Here is a 17,471-nt window from a genome sequence, read left to right as displayed (position 1 = left end):
TATCATCTATCTTCGTCACTGAGACCCCATCAAAAAGCGCTGAATATTGATTGCTATTATTACTATTATACGTTTCAAGGATTTCAGTGGTTAGCACAGTTGGTCATCTTTCCACCACTGCAAGCTTATGAGGTGGGTGTCCTTTCAAAGTTTGGGACAATCATTCTCACCACTTCTTGGGATTTTCATAAAGTTCCTAATTAAAGAGTGTTTTGAGTATTGGTAAACAGCTGGACCAACAGATCCTTTCCCAAAGGCAGATACCCTAAACCCTCACTGCACAGTCCTGGGCACTTTTTCTCCCAACGGAGCTGAGGACTTTGCTGCTGTGAGCTGGAATTGATGCTCTGGTTACCTGTGCCACACACTGAAGCCTCCTCAGGAAGATGCCTATCAACACCTTTTCTGGTGGTTTTCTCTTTCTGATGCATGAGAACAGCATTAGCCTTCACTGACCTTTTTAACATCAAATTAGTCATTTTCTCCAACACTCTCTAATAGCATCCAGGACATCTCTATATTATAGCATTAATGCACTGCCTTTTAATTACTTCAGATACCTGATATGTCTTTAGTGAGGCAGGAAAATATACATTGTTGGGAGAGTAACAGGAGCCCTATCATGCTAGCTATTCTATCTGAGTCACTGAATAATCTTGAGATACGTCTGTGCTTCCCAGACATTTTGAAGACTAGTCATCTTTAAGGGATACAATATAAAATTTTCACCTGTTACTGTAATTCACCAGAGCCACTTATCATTCTGCTGGCCAGATAAATGAATTAAATACTTTATATAAAAATTCACAGTTGTATCTAAATCATTAGAAGTTCTTAATAGTCACTTTATAATTTTTGACAAATGATATTTGTCAACTCTTACCATTTGCCAGACATATTTTAGGTGCTGAGAATACTGTAGCTAAAAAATAAAAGAAAGAAATATATACACTCACAGAAATGTAATTTTAGTTGAGTTTGGTGGATAATCAATAGGTAGACCATCAGTATATAATATGTCAGGGAAATAATCAGTTAGAGGGAAATAAAGCACAATCTGGACCATATCGGAAGGCAGAAGTGGGGCTGATGACCTTAATGTGTATGTCAGCAGGTTATCTAAGGTGATGCCTAAAGCTCAGCCTTACAAGGGGCTCACGGTGTGGGTATCTGAGAGACAGGAGGAGTAGCTAACCGTCGTGAGGGCCATTAATTCAGGTACAGAGAGGAGGCTGGTGTTGGGCTAAAATGAAAGAGTGAGAAATGGCAGATGAGAGCAAGGAGGTGGTGGGGTGTCTACGTCGTGTAGGTGCTTGTAGACTGTGAGGAAGAATATGTATTTTATTCTGAGCTGTAAAGCCATTGCCCAGTGCGGAGCAGAAGAGTAGCACTTAAGGACTTCTGTGTGTAAGGATCTCTCCCACTGCTGCACAGAGAGTGGACACCGTGGCCATCAGGTGATGTTGCCACATTCCAGGTGGGATGTGATGATGGCTTGGATTCGAATCAGGTGTTAACCGTGCAGGGCGTCGTCTGTTTTAAAGGAGATATACACTCTATTTGCTGATGTTTTCTGGTTTGCATATGGAAACAAAAAAGAAAATCGCTAGAATTCTCAAAGCATCTGGACTGCAGACCTGAATGGATGGTGTTGCCGTTTGCTGAGACAGGGAGCAGAGCAGAAGTGCCAGACTGGGGCAGAGTGTTGACAAGGATGCCTACTTTCAACAAGGGGCCAAAGATGCAAATCAGCCTTGTGGTCTACGAGCAAGTGGGCATTGGATGCAAAGCACACAGAGAAGCTCTGGACCAGAAACTGTATCCGGGACACACCTTTGGCCACGGTCTGTGTCTGCAACACTCCTGCCTCCCTTTCCTGACTGCGTGTGGGTCTTGTCTTAGAAAATAGATTCTATTATTTTTTGTTTGTTTGTTTCCCACTTGCAGACATTTCTCACGTTCAGTGCCCTGCTCTTGGGAGTGCTTCTGGAATGCTCAAATGAGCAGTGACGGAAACCGAGATGATCCAGCACCATCTGGGGGAGGAAAGGGGGTGTCAGACCCTGTTGGAATGTGACAGTTGCACCAAAGTGGCTGTGCTCTCAGAGTCAGAGGGAGCTCCCTGAACCCGACGAAACACAGACACCTTATCCCGTGGGGCTGACTCTACAGGCCCCCAGCCCCCGTTCCCAAAGCCAGGGAGAATCTGAAGCCCCAAGTCTACCCTTCTTTTAAAAAAATTTATATTAACCACCAGACAACGCCACTGCCCTCAAGAATGAAGTGCACTGATTTCGATTTACCGACTGTCCTCAGCAGGAACAGGTGTCTTCACCAACAACTGCAATTGGTGAATTCTCAACAGCCCTGATACTTCTCTTCAGGGACGTCTACACAGCATGACCGTCTCCTCCACCCTCCCCTTGTTCTCCTTACACATAGTACATGCCCACAAGTGACTATGGAAATACTATGCTGTTGATAATCCATACCAGGATCTGAAGAAATCACGGTGCTAAACAAATTCATGAAAAGTGGGAGAAAGAGACTGTGGTGTTAGAATATCTCTACTGAATTGATTTCCATGTTCTTTAATGATAAAAGTCAGTTTCTTCTATGGAAACATTAAATCCAACAAAGAATCTCTTGGTGACAGCTTAGAGGAGGCTGAGGTTTGGTTAAAAAGTGTAAGTTGGCCCCTCCAGTCCCTTGCCCTGCGGACTTTGTGTTGCACAGCTGTTATCCAACTTCTAATTATTTGTAGGGGTCTCACCACATAGTGCAAGTGTGTGTGTGTGTGTGTGTGCATACGTGTGTGCACGAGCATGTGCTTAGGGCCATTCATGACAGATTACAGGAAATTACTTTAGTGGAAGCAATATTTAATCCAAAGGCAAAAGGAAGAAATATATATGTATGAGATTTTATTTTATTCCAGGAATATTTTTTTAAAATAACATATTTTCTTTACTGAATACAAGCTGTCATTGTGCAAATTATTCTGCAACTTGTTTATTAACAAAAATTTAGAACATTTGGAAGAGCACAAAGAAGAAAATGAAAACCATTAGTCCCAACAATTACAAATAAATTACGTTATCATGCTGGCATGTAGCTTTCAGCAATCTTCTGGACATATTGCATATTTAAATAACATATGGGTTAACTATATGTTATGCGTCATAACCCATTTTTATCATTTAAAGTATTTGTTTTAAAAAATCAATGTCATTAAACAGTATTTTACAAATTTATGCATGCTATTAATATTACTATCAGTTAAGAATTTAGTGGCTTAAGATAATCAGAGTGAACTTCATGTAAGTGGAAGTTCAACTGATGCGTGTGGGGGCATCTCTGCTCCACACAAACATCAGGGATCCAGGTTTGATCCAGATGTTCCACCTTCAACAACTACCCTCTCCAACTGCACTGGGTGTGGACGTTCTGCCAGAAAATGGTGTGATGAAAGCATTATGGCCCAGGTATGGAAGCGCTGGATCACCTGTCCACCTTCCATGAGAAGGATCACCCTAACTGCAAAGGATCCTGGGAGGTGAAGTCCTGCAGGTAAGGCGGCAACATCTTCCGTCTGATCTCAGCTGCCGGGCCCAGCCCATAAGGGCTCCCTTAGAACCTTTCTCAGCTTCATCTCTGCTGTGTGTGGTCTCAAGGCAACCATCTCTCCTGACCCCACAAGGTCCCCGATTTTCAGTCTGCCTCTTCCTTACCCTTTTGATCCAAAGCTGCTGATTCATGTCTAAATTAATTTCTTTTTTTCTGATACCAACTAGCACTCACGAATAAAGTTCTGTTTTCCAAGTTCTTCCCTGAGAGTTTGGGGACTGGCCAGCTCTGGTTGTACAGGTTCTCCGAATGCTTTTGCCACCAGGCAGCATGGATCCTAAATCGTGCCTTAAACCTCGGCTTAAACCAATGCCATGTTTCTTAGGGTTCTTTGATGGCAGTCCCGGCTTCAAGTGCCAATTTTTATACAAATTAAAATAATTCTAGCTGCTATAGCAAATAAACCCTGAAATGTAAGTGACTTCATATTAATTAATAAAGTCCTGGTGATGGTTTTGGGTGAGAGGTGTTTGCTCCATGGAGCCACTCAGAAGCCAGGCTGATGTTCCCTGCTGCTCACCCTGGTCGATGACGCTCAGCCCATGGGGTGGGGGGAAGAGAAGACACTGGGGTCCAGTGGGCCCGACCTACAATGTGTGTGTCCCTTTGTCCATCACCCGTGAGCACCTCCCACCCCAGTCATACGGCCATGCCCCACGGAAGGGCTGGAAAGCAGCCCTACCTGCACACCCATGATTCCCAGGATGGAGTAGAGAAGAGTTTGGGTGGACAGCTGGTCACTCCTTCTACACTCCAAGTTTATAGATAATTATTTGGAGTTAAGATGGCATGGATTATAAGTTTTATGTTAGGTCAAGTATTTCCTGATGAATTATACCGACATCTTTATATCCTCCCTGAACTTTCTCTAAGTCACAGTATGAAATGTGATTTCTACAATGTTTCATAGGAGATTCGTCCAGAACAACCTGTGCTGGTGTATGGGTTTCAAGCTTCACCCACAGACCTTAACTCTTCCTGAGTTTCCATGACTTGTGTTCTTACTAACTTCTGTGTCAATTACTTTTTACAAATCTTAAGTCATGCAGGTCATATATTGATTTAGCTGAATACTACATATAAAATAAAGTTATTTTTATCTTATCCAATTATGACCTTTCCAACAAATATCTCTAATTTATAGAGACTTATTTTGTACTGATATAGATGTTAGATTCCAATAATAAATGCAGGCACGTAATAATAACTATATCCAAGCTTATAGCCCCAGTTCACCACTTTATACCCAGGATCCCAAAATGATAAAACCAGCCTGATGTGAGAAATACTTTAGAAAGTATTTACAACAAAAACTTAATATAGAGTCTAAAGAAAGACATGTATAAGAAATGAGCATTTTATTTTTTATTTATTTATTTTTAATTTCAACTTTTTTTTTTTAAACATCTTTATTGGAGTATAATTGCTTTACAATGGTGTGTTAGTTTCTGCTTTATAACAAAGTGAATCAGTTATACATATACATATGTTCCCATATCTCTTCCCTCTTGCATCTCCCTCCCTCCCACCCTCCCTATCTCACCCTTCTAGGTGGTCACAAAGCACCGAGCTGATCTCCTGTGCTATGCGGCTGCTTCCCACTAGCTATCTATTTTACCTTTGGTAGTGTATATATGTCTATGCCACTCTCTCACCCTGTCACATCTTACCCCTCCCCCTCCCCATATCCTCAAGTCCATTCTCTAGTAGGTCTGTGTCTTTATTCCTGTCTTGCCACTAGGTTCTCCATGACCTTTATTTTCCCTTAGATTCCATATATATGTGTTAGCATACTGTATTTGTTTTTCTCTTTCTGACTTACTTCACTCTGTATGACAGACTCTAACTCCATCCACCTCACTACAAATACCTCCATTTCATTTCTTTTTATGGCTGAGTAATATTCCATTGTATATATGTGCCACATCTTCTTTATCCATTCATCTGTTGATGGACACTTAGGTTGCTTCCATGTCCTGGCTATTGTAAATAGAGCTGCAATGAACATTTTGGTACATGACTCTTTTTGAATTATGGTTTTCTCAGGGTATATGCCCAGTAGTGGATTTGCTGGGTCGTATGGTAGTTCTATTTTTAGTTTTTTAAGGAACCTCCATACTGTTCTCCATAGTGGCTGTATCAATTTACATTCCCACCAACAGTGCAAGAGTGTTCCCTTTTCTCCACACACTCTCCAGCATTTGTTGTTTCTAGATTTTTTGATGATGGCCATTCTGACCGGTGTGAGATGATATCTCATTGTAGTTTTGATTTGCAAGAAATGAGCATTTTATAAAGAATATTTTGACAAAGAACTTAATATAATGTATTAACATTTTAATAGTCTAAATTACTTCGGAAAGACCTTCAAGATGGCAGAGGACTAAGATGTGGAGATCAACTTCCTCCCCACAAATACATCAGAAATACATCTACATGTGTAACAACTACAGAACACCAACTTAACGCTGGCAGAAGACCTCAGACTTCCCAAAAGATATATATATATATATTTTTTCTTTTTCTCTTTTTGTGAATGTGTATGTGTATGCTTCTTTGTGTGATTTTTTCTGTATAGCTTTGCTTTTACCATTTGTCCTAGGGTTCTGTCTGTCCGTTTTGTTGTTGTTTTTTTGTAAGTATAGTTTTTAGTGCTTGCTATCATTGGTGAATTTGTTTTTTGGTTTGGTTGCTGTCTTCTTTCTTTCTTACGTTTTAATTTTTAATAATCTTTTAAAATTTTTTATTTTAATAACTTTATTTTCCTTTCTTTCTTTTTACCTTCCTTCCTTTCTTTCTTTCTTTCTTTCTTTCTTTCTTTCTTTCTTTCTTTCTTTCTTTCCTTCTTTCTTTCCTTCTTTCTCTCCTTCCTTCTCTCCTTTCTCTCCTTCTTTCTTTCTTTCTTTCTTCTTTCTCGCTTTTCTTCTAAGCTGAGTGGCTGATAGGGTCTTGGTGCTCCAGCCAGTTGTCAGGCCTGTGCCTCTGAGGTGGGAGAGCCAAGTTCAGAACATTGGTCCACCAGAGACCTCCCAGCTCCACATAATATCAAACAGTGAAAGCTCTCCCACAGATCTCCATCTCACTGCTAAGACGCAGCTCTACTCAACGACCAGCAAGCTACAGTGCTGGACACCCTATGCCAAACAGCTAGCAAGACAGGAACATAACCCCATCCATTAGCAGAGAGGCTGCCTAAAATCATAATAAGGTCACAGACACCCCAAAACACACTACCAGATGCGGCCCTGCCCACCAGAAAGACAAGATCTAGCCTCATCCACCAGAACACAGGCACCAGTCCTCTCCACCAGGAAGGCTACACAACACACTGAACCAACCTTACCCACTGCGGACAGGCACAAAAAACAATGGAAACTACGAACCAGCAGCCTGTGAAAAGGAGACCCCGATCACAGTAAGTTAAGCAAAATGAGAAGAGAGAGAAACCCACAGCAGATGAAGGAGCAAGGTAAAAACCCATCAGACCAAACAAATGAAGAGGAAATAGGCAGTGTACTTGAAAAAGAATTCAGAGTAATGATAGTAAAGATGATCCAAAATCTTGGAAATAGAATGGAGAAAATAAAAGAAACGTTTCACAAGGACCTAGAAGAACTAAAGAGCAAACAAACAATGCTGAACAACACAATTAATGAAATTAAAAATTCTCTAGAAGGAATCAATGCAGAATAACTGAGGCAGAAGAACAGATAAGTGACCTGGAAGATAAAATAGTGGAAATAACTACCACAGAGCAGAATAAAGAAAAAAGATTGAAAATAATTGAGGACAGACTCAGAGATTTCTGGGACAACTTAAAGGCACCAACATTCGAATTATAGGGGTCCCAGAAGAAGAAGAGAAAGGGAAAGGGACTGAGAAAATATTTGAAGAGATTATAGTTGAAAACATCCCTAATATGGGAAAGGAATTAGTCAATCAAGTACAGGAAGCACAGAGAGTCCCATACAGGATAAATCCAAGGAGAAACGTGCCAAGACACATATTAAACAAACTATCAAAACTTAAATACAAAGAAAAAATATTAAAAGCAGCAAGGGAAAAGCAACAAATAACATACAAGGGAATCCCCATAAGGTTAAGCTGATCTTTCAGCAGAAACTCTGCAAGCCAGAAGGGAGTGGCAGGACATATTTAAAGTGATGAAAGGGAAAAACCTACAACCAAGATTACTCTACGCAGCAAGGATCTCATTCAGATTGACAGGGAAATTAAAACCTTTACAGATAAGCAAAAGCTAAGAGAATTCAGCACCACCAAACCAGCTTTACAACAAATGCTAAAGGAACTTCTCTAAGCAGGAAATACAAGAGAAGGAAAAGACCTACAATAACAAACGCAAAACAATTAAGAAAATGGTAATAGGAACATACATATCAATAATAACTTTAAATGTAAATAGATTAAATGCTCCAACCAAAAGACATAGACTGGCTGAATGTATACAAAAACAAGACCTGTTTATATGCTGTCTACAAGCAACCCACTTCAGACCTAGGGACACATACAGACCGAAAGTGGGGGGATGGAAGTAGATATTCCATGCAAATGGAAAACAAAAGAAAGCTGGAGTAGCAGTTCTCATATCAGACAAAATAGATTTTAAAATAAAGACTATTACAAGAGACAAAGAAGGACACTACATAACGATCAAGGGATCAATCCAAGAAGAAGATATAACAATTGTAAATATTTATGCACCCAACATAGGAGCACCTCAATACATAAGACAAATGCTACCAGCCATAAAAGGGGAAATCGACAGTAACACAATCATAGTAGGGGACTTTAACACCCCACTTTCACCAATGGACAGATCATCCAAAATGCAAATAAATAAGGAAACACAAACTTTAAATGACACATTAAACAAGATGGCTTAATTGATATTTATAGGACATTCCATCCAAAAACAACAGAATACATTTTCTTCTCAATTGCTCATGGAACATTCTCCAGGATAAATCATATATTGGGTCACAAATCAAGCCTTGGTAAATTTAAGAAAATTGAAATTGTATCAAGTGTCATTTCCAACCACAACGCTCTGAGACTAGATATCAATTACAGGAAAAAATCTGTAAAAAATACAAACACATGGAGGCTAAACAATGCACTACTAAATAACCAAGAGATCACTGAAGAAATCAAAGAGGAAATCAAAAAATACCTAGAAACAAATGACCATGAAAACACGACGACCCAAAACCTATGGGATGCAGGAAAAGCAGTTCTAAGACGGAAGTTTATAGCAATACAATCCTACCGCAAGAAACAAGAAACATCTCAAATAAACAACCTAACCTTACACCTAAAGCAATTTGAGAAAGAAGAACAAAAAACCCCAAAGTTAGCAGAAGGAAAGGCATCATAAAGATCAGATCCAAAATAAATGAAAAAGAAATGAAGGAAACGATAGCAAAGATCAAAAAACTAAAAGCTGGTTCTTTGAGAAGATAAACAAAATTGATAAACCACTAGCCAGACTCATCAAGAAAAAAAGGGAGAAGTCTCAAAACAACAGAATTAGACATGAAAAAGGAGAAATAACAACTGACACAGCAGAAATACAAAGGACCATGAGAGATCACTACAAGCAACTATATGCCAATAAAATGGACAACCTGGAAAAATGCACAAATTCTTAGAAAAGTACAACATTCTGAGACTGAACCAGGAAGAAATACCAATCACAAGCACTGAAATTGAGACCATGATTAAAAATCTTCCAACAAACAAAAGCCCAGGACCAGATGGCTTCACAGGCGAATTCTATCAAACATTTAGAGAAGAGATAATACCTATCGTTCTCAAACTCTTCCAAATTATAGCCGAGGGAGGAACACTCCCAAACTCATTCTACGAGGCCACCATCACCCTGATATCAAAACCAGACAAAGATGTCACAAAGAAAGAAAACTACAGGCCAATATCACTGATGAACATAGATGCAAAAATCCTCAACAAAATACTAGCAAACAGAGTCCAACAGCACACTAAAAGGATCATACACCATGATCAAGTGGGGTTTATCCCAGATATGCAAGGATTCTTCAATATATGCAAATCAATCAATGTGATAAACCATATTAAAAAATTGAATGGGAAAAACCACATGATCATCTCAATAGATGCAGAAAAAGCTTTTGACAAAATTCAACCCCCCTTTATGATAAAAACCCTCCAGAAAGTAGGCATAGAGGGAACTTACCTCAACATAATAAAGCCCATATATGACAAACCCACAGCCAACATCGTTCTCAATGGTGAAAAACTGAAACCATTTCTACTAAGATCAGGAAAAAGACAAGGTTGTCCACTCTCACCACTATTATTCAAAATAGTTTTGGAAGTTTTAGCCACAGCAATCAGAGAAGAAAAAAAAATACAAGGAATACAAATTGGAAAAGAAGAAGTAAAGTTGTCACTGTTTGCAGATGACATGATACTATACATAGAGAACCCTAAAGATGCTACCAGAAGACTACGAGAGCTAATCAATGAATTTGGTAAAGTAGCAGGATACAAAATTAATGCACAGAAATCTCTTGCATTCCTATACACTAGTGATGCAAAATCTGAAAGAGAAATTAAGGAAACACTCACATTTCCCATTGCAACAAAAAGAATGAAATCCCTAGGAATAAACCTACCTAAGGAGACAAGAGACCTATATGCAGAAAACTCTAAGACACTGATGAAAGAAATTAAAGATGATACAAACAGATGTAGAGATATACCATGTTCTTGGATTAGAAGAAACAACATTGTGAAAATGATTATACTACCCTAAGCAATCTACAGATTCAGTGCAATGCCTATCAAACTACCAATGGCATTTTTCACAGAAGTAGAACAAAAAATTTCACAATTGGTATGGAAACACAAATGACCCCAAATAGCCAAAGGAATCTTGAGAAAGAAAAACGGAGTTGGAAGAATCAGGCTCCCTGACTTCAGACTATACTAGAAACCTACAGTAATCAAGACATTATGGTACTGGCACAAAAACAGAAATATCAGTGGAACAGGATAGAAAGCCCAGAGATAAACCCACACACCTATGATCACATTATCTTTGATAAAGGAGGCAAGAATATACAATGGAGAAAAGACAGCCTCTTCAATAAGTTGTGCTGGGTAAACTGAATAGCTACATGTAAAAGAATGAAATTAGAATACTCCCTAACACCACACACAAAAATAAACTCATAATGGATAACAGACCTAAACGTAAGGCCAGACACTACAAAACTCTTAGAGGAAAACATGGGCAGAACACTCTATGACATAAATCACAGCAAGATCCTTTTTGACCCACCTCCTAGAGAAATGGAAATAAAAACAAAAATAAACAAAAGGGACCTATGAAACTTAAAAGCTTTTGCACAGCAAAGGAAACCATGAACGAGACCAGGGGACAACCCTCAGAATGGGAGAAAATATTTGCAAATGAAGCAACTGACAAAGGATTAATCTCCAAAATATACAAGCAGCTCATGCAGCTCAATATCAAAAGGGCAAGCAACCCAATCCAAAAATGGACAGAAGACCTAAATAGACATTTCTCCAAAGAAGATATACAGATTGCCAACAAACACATGAAAGGATGCTCAACATCACTAATTATTAGAGAAATGCAAATCAAAACTACAATGAGGTATCACCTCACACCAGTCAGAATGGCCATCATCAGAAAATCTACAAACAATAAATGCTGGAGAGGGTGTGGAGAAAAGGGAACCCTCTTGCACTGTTGGTGGGAATGTAAATTGATACAGCCACTATGGACAACAATATGGAGGTTCCTTAAAAAACTAAAAATAGAACTACCGTACGTCCCAGCAATCCCACTACTGAGCATATACCCTGAGAAAGCCGTAATTCAAAAAGAGTCATGTACCACAATGTTCACTGCAGCTCTATTTACAATAGCCAGGACATGGAAGCAACCTAAGTGTCCATTGACAGATGAATGGATAAAGAAGATGTGGAACATATATACAATGGAATATTACTCAGCCATATAAAGAAATGAAATTGAGTTATTTGTGATGAAGTGGATAGACCTAGAGTCTGTCATACAGAGTGAAGTAAGTCAGAAAGAGAAAAATAAATACGGTATGCTAACAAATATATATGGAATCCAAAAAAAATTGTTTCTGAAGAACCTTGGGGCAGGACAGGAATAAAGATGCAGACATAGAGAATGGACTTGAGGACACGGGGAGGGGGAAGGGTAAGCTGGGACAAAGTGAGAGAGTGGCATAGACATATATACACTACCAAATGTAAAGTAGATAGCTAGTGGGAAGCAGCCGCATAGCACAGGGAGATCAACTCGCTGCTTTGTGACCACCTAGAGGGGTAGGATAGGGAGGGTGGGATGGAGATGCAAGAGGGACGAGATATGGGGATATATGTACATGTTTAGCTGATTCACTTTGCTATAAAGCAGAAACTAACACACCATTGGAAAGCAATTATACTCCAATAAAGATGTTAAATAAATGAATAAATAAATAAATTTGGTATTGTGTACATTTTAAGATGATTATACAGAAATGATGTACACTAGTAGCATTTGATGTTCAACTTATGGCAACAATTTCTATATTTATATATAGAAGAATAAAAGTATATAGGGCTTCCCTGGTGGCGCAGTGGTTGAGAATCTGCCTGGCAGTGCAGGGGACACGGGTTCGAGCCCTGGTCTGGGAGGATCCCACATGCCGTGGAGCAACTAGGCCCGTGAGCCACAATTGCTGAGCCTGCGAGTCTGGGGCCTGTGCTCCGCAACAAGAGAGGCCGAGATAATGAGAGGCCCGCACACCGCAATGAAGCGTGGCCCCCACTTGCCGCAACTGGAGAAAGCCCTCGCACAGAAAGGAAGACCCAACACAGCCATAAATAAATAAACAAATAAATAAATAAAATTTTTAAAAAAAGTATATATATACTTTTTATACTTTTCTATCTGCATATTTGTCTATGTTTATACGTATATGTTATGTATAAAATGTTTATTTGGACATTTTACCAAAATAGAATATTTTATCTTTAAATGGTTTATATATGTAAGATTTTTAATATATGAAGATTTTTTATAAAAGGATTTTATATATATAACATTGTATATACAAAGATCGTTAATATATATAAATAAAATTTTATTATTATTTTTCCAGATTTTAAAAGAGCATAGTCATTTTAGGAAATACACAAAACAAAAATATATAATAAAATATACTACATATAAAAGAGTAATAATAATAATATAAAATATACTACATATAAAATAGTAATAAATACTAAAATCACCTATAATCTCTACATACTCTATGTTTCAATCCTTGATTTTTCTTGACAAATACATTTACAAACTCTGACCTTTATTATTATTATTATTATAAAAATTCTCATTATCGTAAATTGTGAAGAGGCAGGCAGTCACACACCTGCTAAGGCTTCACCCACTGTGCTATCTTCAGTGTCATTGTTGAAAATGGTTATAAAGTTAGACACATTCATCCTCCTGCTGTTTTTGGTACTAAACCAACATGTACCATATCCGAGGTGATAAATCATGCATCTTATCATTTAGTGTTTTAGCCGATAGAAGCAGGGTTTGAGAACGCAACTCCTGACCAACTACACACCCACATGTGTTCATCTGTCCAGCATCTAACCTCAAGCAAAAATGCTTCTGAGACATTAGGAAAAGAAAGAAAGGTTTCAGGGACCTTTGACCAGTAGCAGTGATCAGAACCTGAAAGGCATGACTTTTCAAGGACAAGTTCTGCCAGCTCAATGGGTTTCTTCATTTTTTTTCTTCGCTTATTTGTTATGTGCAGGGCAGTTCCAAAATCTGACTCACCACGTTAGAATCACCTGAAAGTTAAAACCACGGTCTCCAGAGAGTGAACACCACCTACATGGCACAGAGATGCACCATCCAGTGAAAGCCTAGACAAAAACGTAAGTAATAAGCAATTAGAAAATAATAAACCTGATGCTTACTACTTCAAAAGTAAGCTATTTTTAGAGCCGTTCAAGGTTCACAGTAAAATTGAGGGGAAGGTGCAGAGATTTCCCATGTATCCCCTGGACCCCCACTGCCTCCCCACCATCAACATCCCCACCAGATGAGATGTTTGCTACAATTGATGGAGCTACACTGATAAATCATCTTCACCCAGAGTCCACAGTTGACATTAGGGCTCACGCTTGCTGTTGTACATTCTATGGGTTTGGACAGAGGTATCATGAAACATATCCACTATAATATTTCACAGTTCTAAGAGTTTTTTTGAATATTTTGGATAACAGTTCTTTATCAGATGTGTCTTTTGCAAATATTTTCTCTGAGTCTATGGCTTGTCTTCTCATTCTCTTGAAAGTGTATTTCACAGAGCAGAAGATTTTAATTTTAATGAAGTTCAGCTTATCAATTATGTGGATCATGGATCCACCTGGATCATGTCTTTGGTGTTGTATCTAAAATGTCATTGCCAAACCCAAGGTCATTGAGGTTTTCTCTTGTGTTACCTTCTAGGAATTTTACAGTTTTGTGTTTTACATTTATGTCTATGATCCATTTTGAGTTAATTTTTGTGACGGGTGTAAGGTCTGCGTGTAGTTTCATTTTTTTGTTTGTTTGTTTGTTTTTGCATCATCCAGTTGACCCAGCACCATTTGTTGGAGAGATTGTGTGTTCTCCATTATATTATCAGTTGATTATGTTTATGCGGGTCTATTTTTGGGGCCTCTATTCCATTCTAATATTAGGTTTGTCTATTCTTTTGCCAGTTCCTTACTTTCTTGATTACTAAAGCTTTATAGTAAGTCTTGAGTGTTTATTACTTTTTAATAGTAGTATAATTCTGCAATGAGGAGTTTTAAATCCCTGAAATATTTTTTTAAATAATTTAAACTGTTCACTTATTGTTCTAATTTTTGTGTTCTCCCTGAGAAAGCTAAAATACTGCCCTGTGTCTCTCCTCTGTGCCACGGGTGCCAGGAGCAGGATTAAATACATGTTATAACCGAATCAGTGGAGAACTGGTCACTAACAGGACTTGTAGGAAACATGATGTGACCCAGGTTCATAAAAGTCTGTGCATTAAGTTCTTACAAAGGCCATGATATTTGCTTTCCTTGGAATGATGGACACTGAAACGTGAAATGGAATTTTATTTCTCAGCAGTGTGAGGAGCTGTGAGTGGACCGGGCTTGAATAAAATACAGATGTACAAGTTAAGCTGTGTGCTTAGCACAAGGCCAGACATTTCGAGGAAATTCAAAGGAGATACTTCTCAAACCCAGATTTCCTCATATTTACATATGCACCGCATTTTGACAGACACTGTGTTATCATGTAACCCTATAAGGTATTTCAGGTAAATGACAGGAGAAATTGATTTTCAACTCCTGTTTTTTTTTTTTTTTTAAAGAACGGAAGTAGTTTATCTTATCAGTAGGTGAGACCAAAAATCTAATAGTCTTTTCCTTTTAGAAAAGTTTTATTCACCTGCTACCATTTCTGAACTTCTAAAACATAAAGTGAAAAATACAAGTCTCATAAAATATCCTGGTTCTGACGAACAAGACAGCAGAACTCCATAACAAATACTGAACGGGAACTGCGGCCCCAGAACCACTCAGCCAGAAATGAAACCTGCCAAAACACTCTTTAAAAAGGAAGGTAAAGAAACGCTTTTCAGAAAGGATCTTTTAACAGTCAAAGGCCATTCTGTCGTTCTGCAGAAATGCAAGGAACACAGGGTGTATTCTCACGCTTGGCTGTGCCATATCCTGCCCAGATCATGCCTGAACTGTGGTTTTTTTCCAGGATGACTTTTTCCCACTTATTTTTAAAGGTAATCGTATTTTAAATACAAATATGATTAGTGTAAAATAGTAATTGAGGTGAGACCATCTTACAAATTCATTCTCATGGTCTCAAAAAGCCAGCAAAAAAAAAAAAAATCTATGTCTTTTAGGAGAAAGGCATTTCTCTTTCCAATGCATTCTTCCAGTTATTTTTTTCTGTCAGAAATGTCTCCCTTCTTCTTTGGAAGAAAAATAAATGCTAATTTGTACACCAACACATAGTACTCAGTCAAAGGTCTTTCCTCCCGAGCACATTAGCCAATTGTGCATCTGAATGATGCTATGGACCCACCAGTGACTTGTGGTGACAATTAATATAAAGCTGGCGTTTCACACCAAGCCCTTCAGGACATCTACTTCAACAGGAATCTGTCTTGTGTGTAGATTTCTGGGCAGAGAATAAAAACTCACTTTCTATCATCAAAAACACCTTCTGAGGTTTTCTACTTGCTTCCTAAAAGCAAACGTTTCTTCCCCCGCCTTTACGTATCTTCCCTTTCCTAAGACTATTTATTTACAACCTTTATTCTGGAGGCTCCCGTGCACTTCAATGGCCCCAGAATATTAACTAGTTAAGGTCTGCTTCCTCATTAACTTTTTCAAGGTTGCAGAAATTTCAGGTACAGGGATCACCTGATCAACATATGCTGTGTGTGGAATGTCCCTTTATTTCAATTCCTTGTCGAGAACATTTCTGGAAGCCAAGTTGCAAAATTTTAAAACAGCGCTAGACTTCAATACCTTCAGATGAGGATTCCACTGGTTCCTTTCCAGCCGCAGGGAAAGGTTTTCCTGGAACCCATCCGAGGCAAGGACATCTCTGTGCAGCTTTGTCAGGTGGTCTGTTTCCCATCAACCACAGAGGCCAGGCCCTGCTGTGTCCTCACTCCCCACCCAGTCCCCAAACCTGGGGAGGACACACTGTGCATCATGCCGCTTCCAGATGCCTTTCAGCTTTCACCTTTTGTCTGTGACGTGAAATGGAAGTATTTGAGATTAATCCAAGTGAAACGGATCTCAGGGAGATGAAGTCGTGGGGTTCTCTCACCTCCCTTCACAATCGTGTCTAATCGTTCTGCTCTAGCGTGAAGGATACGCACCTAGGCCCTCATCTGGGGTGGTACCTGGCCTCTCTGTGGGCTGTGGGTGCAGGTTTAGCTCTTGACTTCATGCTCCGTGTGACGTACAGACTCTCTTCTCTCAGCCCTGAGAGGCTGGCAGGGGACCCTCTCTAGGACCTTCCCTGGCACTGCAGAGGCATCATCGTTGTTTGCTTTTTAAAGTGCATTTGATACTGTTTAGTTATTAGTGACACTCCAGGTCATTGGCATTGTCACGGACAGAAGCCCTTTGACTTCCTCTCTGTTCCCTCAGGTCATTTCCTCTCTACTGGCCCCCACTGAAAATCACTGCTGGTGCGACATTTGCAGAGCTGCTCTTCCCAGTTTCTCCCTATGCGCTCTCATTTCATAGTGGAACACACATCAATCCACCCACAGGCACCCTTGACTCTTAGGGTCTAGTCCTGAGGTTTCCGACTCTTGGCTCTTCAGAGAAGAGAAGTTATTTGATGGAGTTGCTCCATAATATGTTTCACGACATTGTACTCTGTGAAAAAGTTGCAGTTACTCTTGAAAGTAAGAAGTAAGTGCCCTAACCTACGTACGGCATACAATCTTTCCTTAAAGGATGAGCTTTGCGTGGAAAACAGCAACAGCTATGTGCCGGACCACAGTTGACATACAAGGATCTGTGAGTCAATCCATGCGAAGAGGACCCAGGCTCAGGGGAGCCAAGTTTACCCAACGACAAGCCGAGCTATACAATGACCACAAATCTTAATATGTTGACCAGCTGTTTAACTGTGATTAAGGACAGATTAATAAAACCATGGCCAGATCTTACCCGATGCAAGGTTCTTGGCTTTATTT

Source organism: Balaenoptera musculus, chromosome 2, assembly GCF_009873245.2.
Source record: "Balaenoptera musculus isolate JJ_BM4_2016_0621 chromosome 2, mBalMus1.pri.v3, whole genome shotgun sequence".
Classification (NCBI taxonomy): Eukaryota; Metazoa; Chordata; class Mammalia; order Artiodactyla; family Balaenopteridae; genus Balaenoptera; species Balaenoptera musculus.
The sequence above is the reverse complement of the archived record's forward strand: the minus strand, read 5'-3'. Positions refer to the sequence as shown.